This window comes from Monodelphis domestica, chromosome 3 (genome assembly GCF_027887165.1).
Source record: "Monodelphis domestica isolate mMonDom1 chromosome 3, mMonDom1.pri, whole genome shotgun sequence".
Lineage (NCBI taxonomy): Eukaryota > Metazoa > Chordata > Mammalia > Didelphimorphia > Didelphidae > Monodelphis > Monodelphis domestica.
The window spans coordinates 189224114-189249074 of NC_077229.1; the positions used below are offsets into that span (position 1 = coordinate 189224114).

Genomic DNA, 24961 nt, shown 5'->3' on the forward strand with positions numbered 1-24961 from the left:
GTCTAAAATGGTCATCAAAGTGATAGATTGTTCCAGGAAAGGTCTAATCTAAGACACGTGAAGTTGTAGAATCCTCACTAAATTCTTGTGCCTCTCTGTCTCCTGAGCTCCTGGCCAACAGATGCATCTCTGGGGGTATCTAACTGTGGATTTGTAAACAGGAGTTTATATAGCGAAATAGATTGTATGCTTGAATTCCTGCCCCTAGATACTCCTCTTAAAGATTTTATTATGCACTTTGTACCTATGGGTGATGGAAACCATGCTGGATTTAGAGCCTGGAGGGTTGGGTTCTAGTTTTGGCACAGCTACTAACTTTCTTAATCTTAACCTTATTTGGATTCAGTTTCTTCATGGGTAAACTAGAATGGGAAGAGGATGCTTGGACTGTGATCTTGAAGGTCTTTTCCAGCTCTAAATTCTTTGGTTTCTTTAAAAAGAACACAACTTTTTCAAACCTTAAAAATAAAGTTGACAGCTTTTCTTTTGGAAATTGCCTTCTTACATTAGCCTACACAGATCCTAAATTACAGGTCTTCACTCTGTTACTCTGCTATGAGAATGATAATATTACTTATAATCTGTTGATGCCCATCTCCTAGATTTTAAATAAAAGCTCACTATCAGAATACCTCATTGTGAAGCCTGGATTTATCAAGTTCCAGAATGAAATTTTCCTATTCAGTTGCTGTATTTACCTCACCCCACCCCTGTCCTGGAGGCATTCCAACTCCAGTATTTATGTTAATTAACCAGAGTTTAAGTACATGCCATAAAATGTTCCTTGCCTTATTTCCCCTATGTCACATATTATGATGACAACCAACTTTAATATGGTACTTTTGTTTACTAAGCATTTCCCAAATATTATCTCGTTTGAATTCCATAATAATTTTTTAAAGTAACTATTCCAGGTATTGTTAACTTCATTTGATAGATGAGGAAACAGGTTTAGATACATTAAATGATTTGATTTACCCATTGTTACACAATTACTAAGTGCCAGAGGTGGGATTTGAACTTTTGTCTTTTCCTGACACCAAATCCCATGCACTTTTCAGTGTTGTATAATGATAATAATAGCTTTCATTTACATAGCCCTTTAAGGCTTGGAAAGTGGAATGTATACATCATCTCATTTGATCCTTATCTATTTGAACCTTGGCTATTATTATAATTAATAAAGAGATTCAATTTGTATCTTGGGAATATAAGGCATGAAGAATTTTATGACATACATTTTAATAACAGTTAATTAATAGAAACATTAGGGCATCTAGATAGAACAGTGCACAGAATAGCAGACCTGGAATTGGGAGGATCTGGGTTCAAATGTGACCTCAGATACTAACTAGCTATGTGATTCTAGGCAAATCACTTCACCCCAATTACCTAGTCTTACTTACCTTAACACTTTTCTGCCTTAGACAGAAGATAAAGGTTTAAAAAAAAAGAAATAATGGAGGTGGAATGACTCAGTGTGGGAGTTAGGGATGAAGTAAAGTGCTAATGAAGTCTGTGCTATGATTTTTCTCATTTTAAAGATGAGAAAACTAAGGCTGAGAGATTAAGTTGGTCAGTCAACAAGTGTTTATTAAATATCTTCTCTGTTCCAGGAACTGCACCAAGCATTGGGAATATAAAGAAAAGCAAAACCATTTGTTGTTGGCAAGGAGTTTACAACTGAATGGCAGAGACAGTATGCAAATAATTATGTACTATCTAGATATAGACAGGATCAATTGGAGATAAGCAACAAAAGGCATTAAAGGCAAATAAGAAAGGCTTCTTATAGAAGGCAGGATTTTAGTTGAGACTTGAAGGAAATCAGGAAAGCCAGAAAATGAAGAGGAAGAGGAAGAGGAAGAGAATCCTAGGAATGAGGGATAGGAAAGAAGCATTGAGCTGGAAGATGGTACATCTTGTTTGGGAAATAGCAAGGAGGCTGGTATCATTGTATCCTAGAATACATGGCAGAGGAGTAAATCGAAGAAGATTGGAAAGGCAAGAGGGGACCAGATTGTGAAGGACTTTGGCCACTAAATAGATTTAAAAACTGAACCTAGGGATGACAAGGAGCCACTAGAGTTTATTGAATGGGGAAGGGTGTGTGAGTGACATGGTCAGACTTGTACTTTAGGGAAGATTCATTTGACAGCTAAATGGAGGATGAATTGGAATGGACAGAGACTTGAGGAAGGAGTAATAACCAGAGGGGATGAGAGCCTGCACCAGAGTGATAGTAGTATCAGAGAAGAAAAGGGGGAATAGACATGAGATAATATGCAGGTAGAGTTGACTGAACTTGGAGATTGGATATAGGGAAGTAAGGAGTAAAAGATAAACCTAAATGGCACCCAGGGAAGTGGAAAATGAGGGAGTCTTCAAAAATAATAGTAAAGTTAGGAAGAGGAGGGGGCTTGGAATAAAAAATTACAAGTTCAGTTTTGAGTATAAGATATTTTACAACACTTCCATTTGAGATGTCCAGAAGGCACATAGAGGTGTAAGACTGGAGCTTTGGGCTAGAAAAGTAGATGGTAGTATCATTAGCATAGAGATAATTGAATCCATGACAGCTGATGAGATTGCCAAGTGAAATAGAATAGGGAGAAGAGAAGGAGGCTGCCCAAGATAGAATCTTGGGACACATCCATGGTGAGAGAGCATGACTTGGATAAAAATTCAGCAAAGTGACTTGCTCAGGGTCACATATTTAGAAAGTAATTGAGACAAGATTTGAATTTGAGTCTTCTTGACTTCAAGTCCTATACTATGTCCACTCATCCACCTAAGATTTTGTGAAATAGTACAAATTTGAGGGTAGGAATCATTTACCTTTAATGTATGATGCCATTTCATTACAAGAAGAATCATCGTGGTATAATGGATAGAGAGCAACCACTAAGTTAGGAAGATTTGTCCTGACTAACATGTAGTGGGGTTGTGACCTTGAATAAATTAGCTAATATCTTTCCCAGGCAGCTTTCTAAATCCTAAAGTTGCAAAACAGATACTAACCTGCATTGGTTGAGGTCCAATACCAAGGGGAGTTCCCCACATTGATTTAAAAAAATTATGGTCACAATATTTTCCTAACAAAATAATTGGGATATCTGATTTACAAAGGACAGTTCTTTTGTATAGCCTTGGTCAAATTGTATTTTCTTTTCTTTTTTCCAGATTATGTGTCAATATAATTTTTAATATTAATTTTCTGACATTTTGCAATCCATGTTCTCTCCCTCCCTCTCATATATCCCCTTCCCCAAGAAGGTAGGTAATATGATATATTATTATATATATATATATCACATATACATACATTCTTTTCTTGATATTTAAGCTGTTTAATTTACCTTCCTTCTTCCTTTTCTGTCTCCTTTCAATCAAATGCTTTGGTTGCCATCCCTAAAGATAGAAGTGTTAATGAATCTATATATAGAACCACCCATCAGCACCTAAGATTGAACTAAATTGAATCTATGGCATTTTGCAGAATGTGATACTGTTATAACAAAGACAGTTGATTCAAATCTAATTTTGGTTGGTTGTGCTATGAAAAATATACTTAACTTTCAATCACATGTACACTCTCTGCTCCTCAGCTGGTGTTGTGGCTGCCTTCCTCTCTAGCTCCCCAAGCTCTCCAGTGAGGTCTTCCCTGTATTCTAGCAATTTTCTCTATACTGTAGACTACAAGGTGGTTCAGTGGATATAGTGCTAGACCTGACCTGAGCTTAAATCCGGTCTCAAATACTTAATAGCTGTGTGACTCTGGACAATACATGTAACTTCTATTTGCTTCCATTTCCTCAACTATAATGTTGGGAAAATAATAGCACCTCCCTCCCAGGGTTTTGAGGATCAAATGAGATATTTGTAAAGTGCTTAGTATAAGCACATAACACATGGCAAGCACTATATACATGTCATCATAATCATCATCATTGTCGTCAATAATATCATTATATTATGTAAATTGTTAAGTTATAATAATATTACATAAATATAATAGTGTTATATTTTCTCACTTGATAAATGTCTCTTCTTTCTCTTCTTTGCTCTTCCATTTTTTCATTCCAACAGAGTAGTAAGCAAGACAGAGGAGAAACAGAAGCAAATTAAGTTGAACATGTTGCAATAGTAGTTAAATACTTTCAAAATAAATAAACAAACCCCTCTATTGCACAAATTAAGGAATTGGAAGGTGGGTATTGAGAGAATAGATGGCAAATAAGGTAGAGGTCAGCCACCCAGTGGTATGCTTGTAAATGTTTGACTGGCACTCCAAAAAAATGTACTCATAATATACTTTTAATCTGCATTATTTACATCTTCTCCATCAGTTTCCCAAGTCAAGATAATCAATAAAACAATAAATCAAGCCTTTCATTTTGCCAATTCCCAAGATATAAATTATTATAATAAAAATTTGACAATCAGCACAACCAGTTCAAGATGGGTTGGGCATGCCTCTGCAGTTACCTCATAGATGGCCTCTGGGACTATGGTGATACAGAAGAAATTTCCAAGTGGATTATTCCCATTAGAATTCTTTGTACTGACATTCCCTCCCACCCCCATTATTAAAGGAAATAATTGGGAATCAATTTAAAATTTATATTTTATTCAGTGCAAATTTGTGAATTTTAATTTGGTGCTTACATGCTTTGGAGCTGTAAGGAGCCCCTCAGTTTACTAGGTATATTATAAAGAGTTTAAGGGAACTTTCCCTAATTCTTTCTGTACTCATGAGCTTTCTGTACTCATGGGAAAGAGACTGAGCCCAAGGCCATTTCCTCACCAGGAGGCTCACAGTAGTTTGTCTTTCCTCACTCAGTGGCACTAAGAAATAGGAGAGATGGAGTCTTTTGTAGGCATACTCAGTTCAAGTCAGCAGTCAGTTAAAGGCTTTTTAAAAACCATGTAATAAGTGGGCAAGAAACAGTAGTAGAGTAATTGCATATAGTTTGAAATAGAAGGCAGGGTCCTCCACAATACACTGTCATACATTTTTGGAAGCAAGTCCCTCAAGTCTTCTCCTAGGTTGACATCAGAAAGAGCAGACTGTGATCATTTAAAGGTCATTTGGGACTCCACTTATATGTATACATACATACACACAATATTTATTTTGAAACTTTTCTTATATGAGACACAAAAGGTTTAACGTGTTATAATTTATTTTATTTGGGTATATCTCTTAGTGTCTGGCACAGTGCCTTACCCCCAAGAGGCATTCAACAAATGATTATTAAGTAGAATTAAATGCCTTTTGGAAAGTTTTATTAGGATTAGAATAAACTAAATTGTGGAATATTATATATATCCTTCTTTGGCCCATTATTATATGGCCTCATTTCCATTTTATACATGTGAGAAATTAAGATGAAAGCAAAAATGGAATCTGGACTAGGTAAGATAATTAAGTGGAATGAAAAACAAGTAAAAAAGGAAGGACATAATGTCAGAATTTTTAAAACATTTTTTAGTGGTGAATACTATATACAGTGATAATTATATTGTAACTAAAATCAAGAAGGAAGGTAGTCTTTTTTGTTTGAACAAATTAATAAAATACACTATTTGAACTTTAAGAGATCTTAGATATCATGTCTACAATACTCTTCATGCTCTAAATGAGGACCCATCGTCCACAGAAGACAGGAAACTTGTTCAAGGTTCTACAGCTTCGAAGCAGAGCTTAGATCTTCTGATTCCTAACCAGTCACTCTCTCCATTCCACCAAGCTGACCCTGCCATTCCTAATTAGAAAGGGAAGACTGAGTACTAGTAATGATGTCTGTCACATTCTTTGAATTTTACTTGAGAAGTTCAATGAAATTGAACTCCGGTCTTACTAGCCCTCCCTTAGGTCCATAAATAGAACAGCAGAGCAGATGGGGACATGGGGAAAGAAAGGCTATCTGAGAAGAGTGCTGATATAATGATTTACTATAATAATAGAGTCTTCAATTGAGGTTATAGCGATAGTAGGGAGTTGTTGGGAAGTGATAGTGATTTAGAAAAAAACAACATCAATATTTAAAAAAGAAGACAAGTGAATCACTATATTAGAGGCATCTCATTAAACATCCAACCATAAAGTATACTTACTCCTTGAATATATGTGATATATATGTAAATACTCTTTTGTTGTCTAATTTGGAATTAGTTATCTAACACTTTTTTTTTGTCTATTCCCTAAACATTAGTCTGGAAGCTAATGTTTTCCATTGTAAACAGTTAGAGGGTAGGAATTAGGTATGCTTTGCTTCTTATTCAGTGCTTGAGATTCTAGATAAGCTGTGAAATGTATAAAACATTTTGATAATAGTAAGGATTGAAATAGAATATCAATTCAACTTCCTATTTTAATAAACCAATCAACCAACCAATCCTTTTTACATTATGTAGCAGAAGCTTTAAGCTCATTCTCTTAACTCCCATTCATGGGTTGGCAGGTTGCATCCCCAGAGTTCTGGGGTAATCTAGAAGGCTTGTGGTACCTAGTGCTGTTGCTCATGATCCCTCCCATCTGGTACGTTCCCCTTGAAATCATATGAATCATTATCCTTTCCTTAATGTTAATTAACCAATTAACATCAATTAGCTTTTATGAAGAGATATTTACTGAGACAATATAGCAAGAACCAAAGTATAAAACTATCCTTCCAAGCCAATGTTCTAATACATCCCTCCCTTCTACATACCAACATGCTCTCTTGGGGAGAGTAAACTTGATTTAAATGGTAACTACCAAACATTCTCCACACCAAGTTTGCTCCTGGAGGTGGAGTAGCCATTGGACAAATGGCTCCCTTGCTTAGGGGGCACAATGTCTCATATGCCAAATTGTTTCACTGTTGGACTGGCTCAAGCTTGCTGTTATTCAGGGATAGTTCCTAACCTGAAGTAGCAGTTATGATGACTAATTGATTCTGATATGGGCTCTAATTGCTGGACTTCTGCTCACTCTTCTGACCTTTTGAGGCTCCCTAGGTTCTAACATGATCTGTCCCTATCAAAAAGTTATTCACTTATGAGCAGGAAAGATACCACAGAGACTGCATCAGGATTTGAACTCAGGTCTTCCTGACTCCAGCTCCAGAATTCCACTGCACTGTCTAGTAGTTGACTAGGCAGCTGTTACCTCAGGTTCTAGAGGATAACCCTTTAGGTCTTCATTATGAGCATTATCATTCTCATTTCCTTTCTGGTATGTCTCTCATTAACAATCATTTAGAACAAATGCATTTACTTGGAGCAGAGGCATTTACTTAAAGGGCATGCATAGTAAAAGAAAGTATCTACAAAAGATAATTCCTATAACTTTAGTTCTAGTAACAATGCAATAATCCAGGACACTCCTGAAGGACTTATGAGAAAGAATGTTATCCACATTGAAAGAAATATGGGAGTAGAAATGCAAAAGAAAAACATAACGTCACTTGTATATATGGGTATATGAATTGGGGTTTTGGCTTTAAAAGATTTCTCTATGGCAAAAATGAATGATATGGAAATAGGTAACAAGTGATAACATTTGTACAAACCAGTAGAATTGCTCGTTTGCTCTGGGAGTGGGGAGGGAAAAAAAGTGATTATGTAAACATGAAAAAATATAAAAAAAGAAGATAATCTCCATAAACCTGGGGAGTGTTCTCCCACCAATATACAAAACACATATAGGAAGGAATAGGCAAAAACTGGAAGTATAGGCACAGGCAAAAGGAACATATGGAGCCAATCAAACCTTTACCTTTGGAACTCCAGGAATATGAGATCTTTTCACTTTCTTGTCAGTATTTCTGCAGTAGGTAGTTTCAATGCTAGGTCCAGGCTTTCTCCTCAAAATGTAGAGCAGTTTTGTTGGAAGTGTTGCCCCACCTGGCCTCCTTGGATCTCTACCCTCCTTTAGATAGCTGTAGTCTCCGCCACTTTCAGCTTCAAGCTCCATTGCAATCTTCAGCTGGGGTGTTACTATGCCTTTTCAGAAAGAGCCAAGGACTCTCTTGTTTTAAGACCATCAGAAGACTCCCCAGTTCTGTAGACAACACCTCTTCCTAGTATAAGTCCAGCTCTTCTTGGTGAGAAAAATTCATCCTAACCTATGTATGGGGTTAAATCCAGTACATTTCCCAAATCTTCATCTCTGTAGCCCAGACCAAAAGCATATAACTCTTGGGTTCTGGATCCCCCAATTTCTTAAGCTCTAAAGTGTTCTGGTTGGTCTATACAAAATGAATGGCCAGGGGGGAGGTATAGAGGTGATCTGGGTTCAAGGGATAAGCTAATGGTCTCTGCCTGCTTACTCAATTATTTCTCTGGCTTTTCATATGCAAAATGAGCTACTTAAAGCTTTATCCTTGATGAGGGACAAAGTTTTATATCATTTACAAGCTGAAAAAATGATTCACTCACATTTGAAATGGGTTCATCCTTTATATATGGAAGCAATGAACATGAAACTTTGGGAGATCATGGAGTATAGTAGTGCCTGGCATGCCATTTTCCTTAGGGTTACAAAGAGACAAATAGGATTGAATGACTGAACAATAGCAGGAACAAATGACATGCTTTATAATGTACAAATGCATTATGAATATAACTTGCCTTTATAACTCATTTTCCCTGTTATTTGTCCCTTCAAACTGTAATATTTAAAGGAATTGTTGAGGATTGAATAGGGACAGGAGATAAGGAAAGTTTTGTAAAAGGGAATGAAGGAGTTGAAGGGATAGAGGGATGCTGATGTGGTAAAAGGAGAGAGATACCCCCTGCTGAGAGGCTGTCTGTGAAGTATGGGGTTCCTAAGAAATGGGCCAACTATGAAAGCTTGAGGGGATGTCTTCTCTATTGATTGATGTTGAAGATACCCCAGGGCAGGTAGGCCAGACCCTCCTAAGGGACAATCCTTCCCTAAGACCAAGGTTGCCTGGCAGGGGTCCAATAAAGACCATTTATGGTTGAATGACTGTGCTTAGGTTCTGCTCCCTCTATATCCCCCTGAAATGATAGTTCTCTTATCTGACTGCAGGCTATTTAACTCAAGATGAATTTAATAACACATTTGGATTGGGAGGGTATCAGGGTTGAGGGAAATAAGGATTGTCCTATACTTTCCCCCAGATTGGGTTTGAGTCTCTCTCAGCTTTTGAGCTGAGGCCAGGCCTTGCAGGCTTGTAGAGGGTTTCTTTTATTCTTATCATTCTTGTCTATGCTAATCTATGTTAGCTTTCTTAAATTCAAAGTCTTTAGCAGAAGACAGCAAGAGGAAGAAAAAGTTCTGACCTTCAGAACCGGTTGGGCCTGTCTCTAATGCCTTACAGGCTGAACTTAAGTTCAAACCTCTCCCCTACAATCCTTTTGTTAGATGACAGGATCACAGGAATCCAGGAAGAGCACATAGTTGGTAAAAATCAGGAATAGAGGTGCTTCTATCCAGAGACATGGAGAGAATGCTCCTTCCTGTCAGAGGGCCAGGAGAGTCCTCAAGAGCAATTGTCACTCTCCAAGTCCCCTCCCCTCACCAACTGTCATCATTGTCAATATCTTCCCTCCGACATTCCAGCTGCTGTTGGTTCTACCTCAGTGGCAGAAAGGCTAAAAGCTTGATTCAGTTTTCCTTTCCACAATATTGAAAATTTGCTCAAATCTGAAAGGGGCATCCCTTACATACATATGGGGAGTACAGGGTTGAGGCCTTTCATATGCAGAAACCATCTATTGAGCAATGTTTCACACCTCTACTGGTAGAACTTGTCTAAATGCAGAAAAAAAACAAACTGGATATGAGGTTCAAAAAGTAATGAACTGAAACCATGAACCAAAATTGAACCTAATACTAAGAGTAACATTAAATTTTTTTGTGTTAAACTGAGATTTTTAATTTTGATTCAGACCTATTTCACTGGCATAGAGCACTCCCAGTAAGGATGCTTCCTTCACTAAATACAAATCATCAGCTATTTGGAATCTTCTCGAATTAGGAAGTTGTTGGGGGACTAAAGTTAAATGATTTACCTAGAGCCATCTAACTAATATGCAGCAGAAATAGACTCTGAAAACTGGGTCTTTCTGACCCTAAGCCTGGCTATAATCTCTCTTAAAATATCAATTTAAAAAAAGTTTATTGAGCTCAAGAGAGATAGTATTAAGTATATGCTGGTAAACTCTTTTACAACTGAATGAAAAAATAATTGAACAAAATACATTTAAATTTAATATGTATTATTAACATCACTTTCTTCAGTCTACACATCTACAAAATAGTAAATCAAGTCCTGATCTGTAACATTTACTTATTTCTGAGGTGTAATTAAATGCTCATATTGAAAATTTCACTACTGGCTCTTCCCAAAGCTGACTTGAGTTGGCTCTAGCACACCCCTCTTTGGCAAAAGGTGGAAAGCATCTATTGAGATATGTTTCACACTTCTACTTACAAAACCTATTTATATATATAGGAAAAAACCCTGAATATGAGGTTGAAAAAATAATGAGCTGAAACCATGAGCCAAAATCAAACCACCTACCACTAATGGTAGAATAATTCTTCGTGTTAAACTGATATTTTAAATTTTGGTTCAGATCCATAATGTGCTTCAGACTTATCCTGGAGGACAGAGATCTGGGCTCAAAGTAAAAAGGACCTGGATTCAAATCCTCTTCTGAGACATGTTATCTATGTGATCTTAGGAAAATGATTTAGCCTCTCAGTACTTTAGGCAACTTGAAACAGAAGTCACAGAGAATGTACTAAAAAACTGCATTGATAGAGGGAATTTCCTTATCTGGGCAATCCTAATGAAATCATAGGCCTAGTTTTCTGTCCCTAATCCCTGTTGAGTTAAAAAAATAACATGAAATTTCAATTGAGTTGTTTTGAAATTCACTGTCTTAAAATAATGGGAACATTTTATTATTATTATTTTTAATCTTAAATTTCCTTTCAATGTATTTAACATTTGAATCAAATGAGTAGATTCCATTTGCCATTTTCTCCATGTGGGCTATAACTCCAAATAAATTGAACTGGAGAAGATGAATGGATCTTTTTATGATCTACTATCTCACTATAAGGACCAGTTTTGGGCAAAAGTTTATTAGATACTTGATCATGTGATATAAGTAAAGGAACTTTTAGAGGAAAAATGATCTATATGTTCTTTGGGAAAGTGGGAACATCTTCAGTAGAATTAAAATATAGAGAGATATATGGGGGTAATGGAAGAAACACTAAACTTAGAGTCAAAAAGACCAGAGTTTATACCACCTCTATCCTACACATGTGTCATTGGGCAAGATATTTTCTCTTTTTGGGCCTCAGTTTATCTCATCTGTAAAATAAGGATTTAGGAATAAAAGGCCTTTAATCCAATGATCCTTTCAGCTTTTTTACTGAACTTAATCTTCTTGGAATTTCATCTAAAACCTTCTTGATTTTGCATTTTATTAGCTTTAATACAAGGATTCAACAACCTTCCCATTATTTTGATTCAGATAAGCTAACTTGCCTCTTTTTTTTTGCACGCGCTTGGGCACCAGATAGGATGTGTTGATATAGTCTGGAATTCCTAGGGCCAAAGTAAATTATATATGAGCTCTGTCCACACTAAGAGCCTTCTGACCAAGGGGTTATAAGAAAAGCACAAGAATCTTATATTCCTCTGGTTGGGTAAAGTTAATAAGCACTTATTATTTTTTTATCACAGGCATTTTTATTAACAGACCATTAGAAAAATGATCACTGTAGAGACCTTTAGTTCATTCTTCTAATAAGCCTGTTGATGTGGTCTTCCCTGTTACCAGCATTTCCACCTTCCATAAAATGTGTAGTCTTTTTCTTCATTCCACCCCATGGAGATGATAATTTGAAGGGCCACAGGAAATTGTTGACAGCTTTGAAGTGCTTGCCAACAGTGTAGATCTCATGGATCAAGTCCTCCATGCAGATAATTCCATATTTACCAAGAGATTTTGCAATAAGGGCCTTATCAGTCAGGGCAATTCTTTGTTTCTTGATCTTGCCATAACCCTGTTTGTAAATCAAGTCATTCACAGACTTCAGGTTTGGGTAACCCCATGCAATATATGGTACCACCATCCTCAGAATGCTAATCGAAGCCTTCTTAAGCGTAACGTACCATTGAAGATCTGGTGAAGATGAAGAAGCTGCAATACTTTGCAGACCTTTGGGCTAACACCATTGATACCTCTGATTCTGATCACAAAAGCCAACTTGGGTTCAGCAGATACATAGTAGTTGCCAGCTTTGCATGCCCATTCTAGTCAGCTGGATTTCACTTCTGTACATCTGTCTGTACTCCTTATGAGAGGCTTTAGCTTTTTCATAGATAACTTTTCTCCATATCTTTTGAACCTTTTTTATAGCCATCTTCTTCTTCAAAGGTCTTTTGCTTTTCCAGAAGGGATTCTGGAACAGATGGTAGCTTCTTTTTTTGCGCCCACCATGATTCCAGCCAGGAAAAGAATAATAAGTACTTATTAAGTACCTATAGTATGCCCAGCATTTTGCCATGCAGAGTATGTGAAGGTGACAAATGAAGTATCAGATATTGTTCCTACTGCTGAAAATTTTACAGTCTAGCTGAGGAAACAAGAGTTGAATGCATGAAACAACTAGGGAATAAGAACTGGCAATATATAACAAAGGTTGGTTTTTAAGAGTGGAAGTATAGTCAGATGATCTTGATTAAATATAATAGGTATCTTTTACTAAAACCTGGCCACTTAGAAGAACTCCTAGGGAGCCAAGCCCCAACTATTCTCTCTCTTTTGTCTTCCCACAAAAAAATGCTCAACGGTGTCCCGGCTACCATATTGAGTGCCTCATGGTAATTTCATTCCAATTTGGAGTAGGAATCATTGTGGCCACCTATTTTAGTATCCTTTCCCCACACATCTCCCATCCACGTAAGACTCACCATTGTTCATCGAACTCCCTTATACCAAAGTGTAAGAATGATAGTATGGGTACCAGAAGTAGAAAGGAGTGAAAGGTATAAGTGTACTTGTAGGGTGGCTAAATTCCATATAGAGTGAAGTGGTCTGTTGTCTCATACTATCCCAAACCAACTGATCCAGCCTCAAAGTAGTTGTAGGGAGTTGGTGTGGTTTGCCTTTCTCAGTGCAGAGCTGCATAAATGACTGTCTGTTTCCATCCTTTTGTCAGGACTGATTTCCTAATAATTTTTTTTTTGCCATCATTTTGTCATTTTTAGTTGTCAAAACTGGAAGTTCCAAAATAAGCTTTTGATATGATTTTTTAGACATGAAATTGCATTTGGTGCATTTCCCCCTCCTGCTGAAATCTCCAGTGCTGATATTTTTAGTTCACTCTGGTGGAGTAAAAGGCATTACTTACATCGAGTTTTCCATATAACCACTTCTGATGATTATCCCTTTCAAGTCTTTTTTTTTTTTTAGGCTATCCATCCTGAATTAACTTTTCTGTAAGAAAAGGTCTTTCGTGGTTTATAAATTTTAATGCAGGATGCTAACTGCCAGGGTATTTTTTGGACCATGACCAAGGATTTTAACCAGGCTCCCTTCACAGATGAAATGAGGTACAACCTTCAGTGCACCTGGAGACAGTACTTCTTTCATTTTTTAGTTTCAAAGTTATGACACCTCCTGGTTTTAGCCTCAGGACGTCAAGAATTTTCCTTTAAAACCCGCTTCCTGGAAATAGTGTTTTGCAGGGGTAGTGGATAATTTTTCACTTTATGTTTTTTCAGGGTGTAGAAATTCAACCTCTTTTCTCCACCCTGTAAATGAGTAGGAAAAAAGAGAGTATGGGGACAGGGGCAAGGGCCCTCCCCTTTAAGAGTACAGGGTGCCCCATGGATGTACAGGCTGCCATTAACGTCATTAGTATCAGGGGAATCCCACACTGTGCCATTCATCCACTACCCTTCCTGACACACTGGACCGATTCTTTTGACTGAAATTGCTGAGTAAGTGCAGGAAAATTAACTCCTTAATAACCACATTGAAGGACTTCCATTCCCTCATCAGTTCTTTTACCAGGCTTGACTTCATAAACCTACTGAGAAAATAGGAATGCTTATTGCCTTTAAACAGAGTCTATATGGAATGGCACAAAACTTTTCAATTGACATCCCATTGACTTTACATGCTGTATGAGTTATCTTCTTCTATGTGCTTGGATTTTAATTAGAGCAAATACAAATGAATCCAATTCATGGTAACATTTTATATTCGGAAGGGGAGTAGACTTGGAGTTAGGATACCTCTGATCTTCATTCATCTGCAAAATGGGGATAACAAATGCAGTCTTGTTCTCAAAGGATTATTATAGGAATTAAATGAGATAAAATTCACATAAACATATCCACACACATATGTCTTATAGACCTCAATGTCAATGAATTATTAAACCTATCAAATGAATTTTTTGTATTATCAGTTTTTCAAATGCTTAAATTTAATTTTACTATTGCTTTCTATATGGTTAAATCTTCCTTCTAGTGTTGAAACTATTGTGCTAAAGCTGTTTACATATATTGAACTCTGATATAAAGCTAAACAATATTCAATTGTGTTAATTAATAGCATATTGTTTGGTCAAATGAAGTCATCAATACTCCCACATCCAGTGTTCAGTCCTGAGTATCAGAGGAATATTATCAGAATGATGTTTATCTAGAAGCAAATGACCTGTATAGGAAGGAGTTTGAATACCATTTTGGAATGGTCAAAGGAGAGAATATTAAGAAGTCATTTGCGACCTTGGAAAGAGTAGTTTTAGTCAAGTATTGTTAATGAAAGTAACTTTGAAAAGGTAAGTTATTGTGTATTGCTTCATCCAGAGTTGGAAGTAGACAAAGTCAGTTCTTGATGGTCAAGAGGAAAGAAGCCAGAAGAGGTCTGAGGGTGAGCAAGTGATGAAGCAGGAATAGTGAAAACAGAGAATTCTAGAGTGAGAGGATACTAGCCTGGAAGAGAGACAAGAGAAATTTTACTTGTATAGTGATAGTTGATATCTGCACATATTTTTGGGAAGAGCCGAAAGGGAAAGATTAAAGGTGTATGTACATGTGTGTTTAAGAGAAAAGAAGAACAGGGGAGAGAGAATGATATAGGAAATTCTATATTTTGAATAGGAAGGTTTTTAAATTTGCATATTTCAATATCATGTAATCCTTACCAACTAACTGCAACTTTGTAGGATTATGTCAGAGAATTATTTTGTTATAGTCCTTGGTCTAGGGATTAGGAAGAAACTGCCAAGCTATTTTATTTCAGTGCCTCTGATTGTATTATTTAGCCAAAGTACTTAAAATTCTGATTAAAAGATCTCTCCCAAGTAATTTTCACCTCCAAACGTACTACAAGCCTTAAGCTTTTTCTCAGGATGATGCTCAGGAACTTCATAACTTTAGATATCTTCTCCCCTTACATTATGAATAAGAATGATTCTTTAAATCAATTTTTACATGAATTAGGATTAGAACACAGTATTCTATCCTCATTTTTCATTACTTCAAACTCCCCAAGACATGTTTTCTTTCTCATATTTGCTCCATAGAGATTTACAAACAGAAATGGTATGAGGGAAGGGTAGTGCCCCTACTGGTGGCTAAGAAGCATCTAGAATATCCTGTGTGTGTTGGCCTAGTGCACATCCTCATCTGCAGCAGGTGCTGAGGGAAGAGGAAAAGGGGCCAATTTTCTGGCAAGAGGAAAAGGAGGAGAGAGACAAAATTATTTGATAACAATAAATTAATGGAAACAAATGACACAGGTGGTCAAAGTTTTCAGTAGAGAAGACAGGTTTGTTGTTGTTAGAGTTAATGTCCTCAGGTGGCAGTAATATCCATGTTCCTATGAGTTTTTACTTAATCCACTTCAGGGATCATAGCCAGAGACTATTGGAGTTAGAGTCTACTACTCAACCATTTCCACTTGAACTCTTTCTTATAATATTGGATGCCAGGAGCTATAAATTTATGAAGTGCTCTGTCTGGATCATGAATAAATAGAGTAGGAAATATGAAAAAGACTAGACCAAAATGGAAGGACAGATGCAGGGTAGTTGGGGGAAGAGGTATAATGTGAAATTATGAAATGAGGACTCCAAATTCCATCTATGTAATAGTTTTTATGTGGAGATTATTATATCTCCTTTTGTCCTTCCAATGCCCTGGGATGTTGATTTGCTTAGGAAAAAAATATTTATTTTAGTGCCTTGAAGTAGTTCTTCATGATATATAGGTTGGAATTGCAAGGCAGAGTTTTAACCTGAAAATCAATAGAAAAATGAATTGTGGGGCTTCCTACTTAAAAGGAAATAGTATTTTGAAACACTGCTAAAATGTTTTTTCTTAAAAATTGTCTGATTTTGGGATTTAGAAGCTAAAATTTTAAAGGCTTATAAAATTTCAAGCATGTATACATAAGTAATTGAGAAAACAAAATACAGGCAAACCTTAGAGATATTGTGAGTTTGGTTCCAGACCACTGCAATAAAGCGAGTCACACAAATTTTGGGGTTTCCCAGTGCATATAAAAGTTATGTTTACACTTTAGTCTATTAAACGTGTAATAGCATTGTGTCTTTAAAAGTGTACATAAGTTAATTAAAGAATACTTTAGTGCTAAAAAATTCTATCATCTGAGCCTTTAGAGAGTGGTAATATTTTTGCTAGGGGAGAATCTTGCCTCAGCATTGATGGCTGCTGACTGATCAGGGTGGTAGTTCTGGAAGGTTGGGGTTGCTGTGGCAATTTCTAAAAACATGACAATAATGAAATTGACTCTTCCTTTTACTTGAACACTCAGAGATATTGTAGAGTTATTATTTAGCCTAAATTTGATATTGTTGTGTCCCAGGGAATACAATACAGGGAATAGGAAGACCTGAGAAGAGGGAGACCAAGAGTGGTGGGTTGGTGGAGTAAAAAAACACCCAACATTTATCAATTAAATATGCCATTTTATATGGGCATGGTTTGTGGTGCCCTAAAACAACTGCAACAGTAACATCAAAGATCATAGATCACCATAACAGATATAATAAAAATGAAAAATATAATAAAAATGAAAAAGTTTGAAATATTGTGAAAACTACCAAAATAGGATACAGAGACATGATGTGAGCACATGATGTTAGAAAAATGGCACCCATAGTCTTACTTGACTTAGGGTTACCACATTCCTTCAATTTGCAAAAAACACAAAATCTACAAAGTACAGTAAAGTGAAAACACAATAAACGAGGCATACCTGTAATATCTAAGTGATAATTCAATTATGGAACTATATAGTGCTTTCTTATATGCCCCATGGTAATAACATCACATTTTCAGGATATTAGAGGTTAAACAAACCATAGAAACCCAAGATTTCATTTATTTAGCAATATTCTCATGATGAAAGTCCTTCTACCAAGAAAGATCAGCACCTGTTCTTCATCTGGTCTTAGGAGTTGTCTGAGTCATTGAGAATGATTTGTCCAGGGTCACACAGCCAATCTGTGTCAGAAGCAGATTTATACCAAGGTTTTTCTGTCTCTGAAGCTGGCTCAATCTTCTACCTTTTATGTTTTCTACTATGGGAGCTTTGGTACCCAAATCCAAAAACATAGCAAAAACCTTTAAAATTTTACTTCATTAATTTGGAATTTTTGCCCTGTTCAAGGCAGTTGATTAGATTAGTTAATTACTTAGAATTTAACTTTAATGTTTTTAATGTAAAGGGCATTACTAATCTAATTACTGATGTAAACAAAAGTCTGAGTGAATTGTTTAAATTACTTAAGGAACTTTATTTTAAATCATTTGTGCATTAGAAGTCATATGTTAATTAAAATGTGCTTATTAAAATAGCTTTTATTATTAAAATATATTAATTAGATTATATATTAACAATTAATAATAATTAATATATAATATAAATATATAAAATATATTAAAATAGCTTTAGTAGGTCCTCTACTTGATAACATTTAATTCCCTATATGTGCTACTTAATTATTTTTGAAAATAGTGAAAATACATTTCTCTGAATGCACTTAAAACTTTTCACAAATTCAGATTGTTTTTTCTTCTACTCCCCATTACTCTGAATTAACAAAGTCTAACTGTAATATAAATAACAGAAAGAAGACGGGAAATATAATGTACCATCTGCATCAAAGTACCATTTGCATCAACTCACTAACACAGGGAAGAAATTTGAGGGCTATTAAATGCTATGAATGTTCACAGTCAATTAAGGCTAAATTATTTGGCACAGTCACTTCTGTTAGGGGGTGGGAAACAGTCAAGATTTAATTACTTTCAACCTCACAGCTTTACCCATGAAATGGTGGCCTTCTCTTAACTCTTCTGGGTGCTAATATAAAACATGTGGGGAAATGTGCCTGGGGCTAGAAATCTATTGACATATTATGGTTTGCATGTATGTTTGTGTTCTGTATTGATTGTATATGGACTTTTAATACTCTTCAATGGGTTTTTCAAGAAAATCCTTCTTTTATCCATTATCTCCTGTCCATTATATGTGAAGAAAATATAGTAAATTTTCTTTGTGTAGACAACTAGAACTGAAAAGATAATTATGTCTTTATATATGTGGAGCCTGTAGTGTATTTTTGTTTCCAATCATAACTTCTGTTTGCATAATCTATTTCTGTAATATACTACATTACTATATAATATCACAGAACAATCAGATGACATGTAGTGAAGACTCTCCACCTAAATAGGTGGGTGACTTTGGGCAAGTTGGAGCCTTGTTTCCTCATTTATAAAATGAAGGTCCAAGACTAGATGATAACTAATACTAGAGAATAACTAATAAAGACTAGGTAATCATTACATAACTAATTATGCAAATTATTTTAATCAAATAATCAAAAATATTTATTAAGTTCTTACCATGTACCAGGCACTAGAAATACAAAGATAAAAGCAAAAAGAGTACCTACCCTCCTCAGTCCTGAGAGAAAGGTAGAGACTGCATTCACTCTATGTATTTATTTCCTGGTATATCTCAATTTATAACTTTTCTGATTTCTGTTTGCTATTGACTTGGATAAATGGGTCTGTTCCTATTCACTCTTTGTGATGGCCTTTGTGTAATTAGCATTTGATGAGAAAGGAGTCAATCTAGATATAACTTGGGCTCTTCCTTCCCCATTTAAGGATGGAGACCAGGAGAATGGCTTGGACTGCAAATTATTTTTCCTAGTCTAACAATATTTAGCAGGGGAGAAAGATATAATTCTACCTTGCTTTCTCCTTTCTGAGGAAAGCAGAGAAGCTGGCTTCTTGGCCTTTATCTCCTGCTTCTTTCCAGGCAGGAATCAACGTCTTCTTTAGAGAAAGGTGAGTCAGATGCGAGAGATATCATTCACATCTTCCTGTTAGCTGCATTTAAATAAATCCACACAAACATATATGTAATTTAAATGGGTAATACACATACACTTCACATGAACTTACAAAAAAATTCTCTGTCGTAAGTAGAACAGATGTGATCATTCCTATTTTACATATGACAAATCCGAGACCAAGAGCAGATAAGTCCCTTGCCTGACACCATAAATCAAGTTACTGGCAAAATCAGGACTAGAACCCGGTACCCTCAACTTGTGGTCTTTCTGTTAAATCAGACCATGATGTGGTGAGAGGATTTTTGTTTATGCTTCTGTCTAAGCATACTAATCAGAATAGAGATATGCCTATCTGAAGGTCTCCCAAAGATGCTTTTATCATCAGAGTTTTTGATTCAGAAAGACCAGATTTAGGGTAGAATTGTTAGACAAGTAGTTGAGATGTTAGGCCACACTCTTCTCCTGTGGCTGAAATCAGAAGTAAAGAGAGGCTCATGAGGCTATCTCTCAAATATAACTCCTTTCATTGCAAAGCAATGGTACTGAGAAAAAATCCACCACAGAAGCAGGTGCCATTCGGATTGTGAGAAGAGTGGGGATAACCGCCCTTCCAGCCTGCATTCCGGAGGTCTGTTTAGGCATCTGCCATAATATATTTGGGCATTTTTCTTCTTTTTAAAAAAATATTAGCTCATTTAAAGATGTTTGATCAGGTGTGAACTTCTTTCAAGAAGACCGTAAAAGAGAAATTTTAATAAGGGAGTCTGAAATGCCATAATGACCATCAGACATCACCTGAAGTATACACTGGACTTGAGAAGTGAACAAAGTTGCTCTTTCTTTTTTGTTTCCACAGAACACTTCTGGAAAGAAGGTTCAGAAGTTCAGGTTACCCAGGGTTGTCAGTGGTGTCCAGCCCTTCTCTGTGAGTGAGCAGAGAGGTTATTTTTAAAGCCGAAAAAGAGAAGAAATACAGGCTGAGGCACTGTGATTCATGTGCGTCGGTCCATCTGTGTTCTTTTTGTAATTCTCCTTATATTATTTATGGTTCACTCAGCTCTAGCTGACAAAGCCAGTGCGGGCAGTGCCTTCGGCAGGGCTCCTGTAAGCAGCTCAGTCACTCAGAACTCAGCACTGTCCTCTTACTCCTACAAAGGAGCATTCACAGGGCTGAAAAAAAGTGCTGGCCAGCGTGTGTAGATGCTCAAATGGCAGCAGTCCTGGTGGAGTGGGTGGTGGTGACACGTAACAAACTGCGGGCTCCTGTGCCTGGAAGGGAAAAGGTCCATAAATCTTTAATTTCTAGGGACCTCAGGCTGGTACAAGTTCTGAACTTTCCTGTGCAGAATTCAAACTTTTTCATCTCATCCCCAGACATAGAAAAGCCTTTCATTTTCCATATGGAACAAGCATATGGAACTCTTGGAAAAGGGAAAGGGAAGGCGAGCAAAGACTTCTGCATGCATAGACTTGACAAGAGCATCATTGTTCAAGAATGATTGACTATGGACGACATGTTTTAGAGAACTTGACGTAGACCCAGTTCTTGCTTGGAACTTGGCGGTATTCCACGCACGAACTCACATTCTCCTTCAGAGATTTGATCTCTTATCAGTGCCACTGGCTCCCCAAAGAAGATATGTGTGTAGAAGGCTTCAGAACAGCCTTGAAAACTAGAACTAGGGATTTACTAGCTATGGAGAATTTTTTGAAAGAGATTGCTCTTTCTCTTCAGAAGGTGGCAAATTGAATGAAATCAGCATTCTTTGCCTCAGAAATAATTGTTCATCTCTGGCAAGAGTGGGAGTGAGTTTAAAATATTAAAAAAAAGTTCTGATGCCCTGCCTTCCCATGATATTTCAGGACATTGCCTAACTTAATCATTATAATGCATTTAAAAGGTGCAGGACTTGAAAGGGTTCATAATTCAACCTCTTGCTCTCAAAAATCACTAACTGTGGGCAAAAGCACTTACTATTTTGAAATTCTTTCCTTATTTATAAAATTGGGGACAATAACACTTGCACTGCAGACCTCACAGGGCTGTTATGAAGGAAGTTCTTTGTAAACCTTAAGCCTTGAATAAGTATGTCATTATTCATTCATTATGATGAAAAGCAGGATGTTTTAGTGGACAAGAGAGAGCTGATCTCAGAGCCAGGTTAAATCCTGTTGGAGACACACACTGGTTGAGAAACCCTGAGCAAGTTTCTTAACCTCTCAGGGCTCCAGGTAATCCTGGGACTATAGCAGAAATTGCAGAGAAGGTGCCAACTGGAATCGTTTCCTCATTTGGGAGTTTCCTATTATGCCAATGAAATAGCAGATCTTATTGCTATTATTTAATGAATGTTTACTATAGAGAAGATACACTATTAGACACTCTAAGGGATATGGAGAGAAATAAAATACAATCCTTCACCTATCGGGAACTTACAGTCTAGTCGGCATCAGACACAAAAGAGGTAAAATTCTTAATCCACCGAATTCTGACCATGCTAAAACTCAGTTGATTCTCCTTGGATTGCTCATGGTTAAAGCCTTTCCTACCAAGCCAGTGACAGGGAGACCTACTCTCTGATATAATACCAGTGACTACTTTGCAATGTCTGTTATGTAAAAGGGTGGATGTTCTTCCAAATTTCAGGGTCACACATAGAGGTAGCTCACATTTCAGCAGTGCTGAACAAGTCCCAGTGACAAAGGACCTATCTATAGACAAACAAAAGTTTTTATTATGCAGAGGTGAGGAGAGCATACTATTATGGCAGTAAGGAAGACAGTATGTAGAGCTCGAGTTAATAAATCCTTGTTCAATGAGTCAAGAAAATTAGTTATGTTGACAAAAATAGGCATAGTATTCTTTTTTCCAAGTTATCTTCACATTGATTATCTCATTTTATTTGTGACATAATTCTATGAGGTAGGGAGGAGCAAGTAATATTAATATTATACTCATTTGTCATAGCAGAAAATTGAGGCAAAGAGATATTAAAATACTTATTCAAGATCATGTAGCTGATTGTTTAGTGGAAATGGGAATAGATTTTAGCTCTCTTTACAAAGGAACTCAAGTTGATTTTTTTTCTAGGATATTTTTTAAGCATTAAAAGAATTTTAAGCATGAAAAGAATTTCCTTTAAGAATTTGCAATGCCCCTAGAATTAAAATGCTGGGTTTCAGTAGCATATCAGTGGCAGTGAATAATTGGTATATAGTCATGTCTCCATACACTCTTGTATAAATTTGAACACATTTATAGAAATCTGGTCCTTTGCAGATAGGCACAACTAAGATGGACCCTGTCCAACTTCAGAGAGAACCTTTTAGAAGTAGCCAAACCATTAGGGATTTTAGCTATGACTTGGGCAGAAGTTTATTCCATTTAGTTTACTTTAGAAATTAGTTCTGCTCCCATTTTTAGGTCATTCAGGCCAACTCCTCAAACCTGAATTCCTAAAAGATTAATTTTCAGAGATTATTTGCTTAGCTTGGGTTCCTTTGTATTAAAGGAGAGCTGGAAGAACCCTAGAGATTATCCAGTCTACCTCCTTCATTTTAAAGTTGAGAATAAGGTGCACAAAAGTTAAGTGATTTACCCAAGGTTCACACAAAAGTGATTGCCTTAGATTTCCATCTCAAGCTTTGATCATTTGCATCACCATAGACCAAAGTGATGGCAGTTCTCTTGGTCCTCAAAAACTCTGAGTAGTTCTCCAAAATAGGAGTGGCGCTCATCATGTTGTTATTCAGAGAATGACAAGCTCTCCTTCACAGGGGAAGATTTCTACTCTCCGAATCTGTTAGAGACAAGCTGCCCTAAATGGGCTAGCCTAGAATCTGGCACACAGAGACTAGACAGGTGAAAGCCAAAAGAGAACCCGCTCACATAGGTGAACTTTATTCAGGAGAGGTCATCTTATCAAGTGAAATACTTATGTAAGCCCCAGAAATTCACTAAAGGCATGATTATAGAGGAAATCATATCACTAGCTCAGAGGTTTAAATTGCCATGTATTAGTGGAGAAGTGGTAGCATTTTATTCAACAGGCTCCATTCAGCTCTGGAAAATAGCTCCTGAATTTTTTGCCTTCTCCAGAGTATATTTGTCTCTATGGCATATGAATATTTTATATTTCCTATAGTGAAGTATTGAAGCAAGATCTCTTGGCAAGGATACAAGAGGCTCAGGGCAGTAGTCTCAGATACTACATAAAAATATTTGTCCACTTAATGCTGTCTTTTGAAATGATACTTCATGGAATTTTAGTTAAATTGCACAACTCTCCTTTGGTTACATTTTTTTAAAGGCACACTCAAATTTCCCTTCCCTCTCATCATCTTAGTCATTCCAGACCTCAAATTAAGTTGCATATTAAACACATGACCAGAACAAACTGCAATGTTGATGCCAAAGCATATTGGCATTGTGGGCCTTTTTCTGATAGAGGCATCTCAGTGACTCAGGGGATAGAGAAGTAACACTAGAGTCTGGAAGACTTGAGTTGATATTTTACCGTGGACACTTACTAAATATGTGATCATAGGCCAGTCTCAACTTCAGCTTGCCTCAGCTTCCTTAACTGTACAGTAGGGATAAAAATAGCACCTACCTCCCAAAGTTGTTGTGAGGGTCAAATTTTTAAAGTGTTTAGTACAATGCCTAGCACATAGGCGCTATGTAAATGTTAACTACAATGATTATTATTACCCTTTTCCTCTCAAATTCTTTTGGTGACTCTGGTCGTTGGAGATGAATGTCAAACAAAAAAAAATCACAATTATGATGTTCAGCAAAAGTTTTTGGCTAGTTATGTTGCAATCTAGGTTATATAGTATCTCTAGCTATTTCCAGGTTTGGAGTCTGGTTGGAGTTTAAATCTCTTCAAAAGTTCATGAGCCCAGTCTCCCTGAATTCTCAATCACAAGACCAAGTAGTTTTACTGTCAATTTGATAACATATGGAAGTGATGAAAATGAATAATTAACTTAAAAGAGAAAAACAGGGTTAAAATCAAGAAACTGTATTGATGGTCAATCCTCTTCACCTATGGCTCAAACCAAGCCCTTTCCCACTGCTTAGGTTTGGAAGATTTGCAAGTGTGGCTTAGTCTGGCCCCAGTGCCCCTTTATTCTCTATTTAGGCTCATTGAATTTAGAATTGAATTTTAGATGAAATTTAGCCCAAATTGGATCCTTATCATCAGCCTCTTGGACCTTAGATATCATCTCATGCAGACTTCCTGATTTATATAAATGAAGAAATGGAGATCTACAGAGGTAGTAGTAGGACCAGGATTAGAACTCAGATTTTCTATTTTCAGTACTCTTTCCATAATATCATGCTTTCTTGATACTATAATATCTTGTTTTGTTGGCAGTTTATCACCTGCTCATTTATTTTTCACTGGTCAAAAATGGATAAAATAGCTAAATTTAGAAATTCATGATCTTGTCAATGCTTCAGTGAATGAAAGACAGATGAATATATCTAAAGAACTGCCAATATGATCTTAGGTCAATATTTTGGTTTTCTTGCTGACTGCTTCTTTCCTTGCTGTTACCTTTGCA

At 36.5% G+C, this 24961-nt stretch overlaps 1 protein-coding gene and 1 pseudogene across 7 annotated transcripts in view; one reads left to right on the forward strand and one right to left on the reverse strand.

Annotated features, from left to right (window-relative positions):
• MYLK4 (myosin light chain kinase family member 4) overlaps window positions 1–24961 on the forward strand; it is a 156095-nt gene that overhangs the window by 74075 nt on the left and 57059 nt on the right. The gene's annotated exons all lie outside the window — the stretch shown is intronic.
• The window catches only part of LOC103103448 (60S ribosomal protein L7-like), a 28188-nt pseudogene continuing 14946 nt past the window's right edge, over window positions 11720–24961 (reverse strand).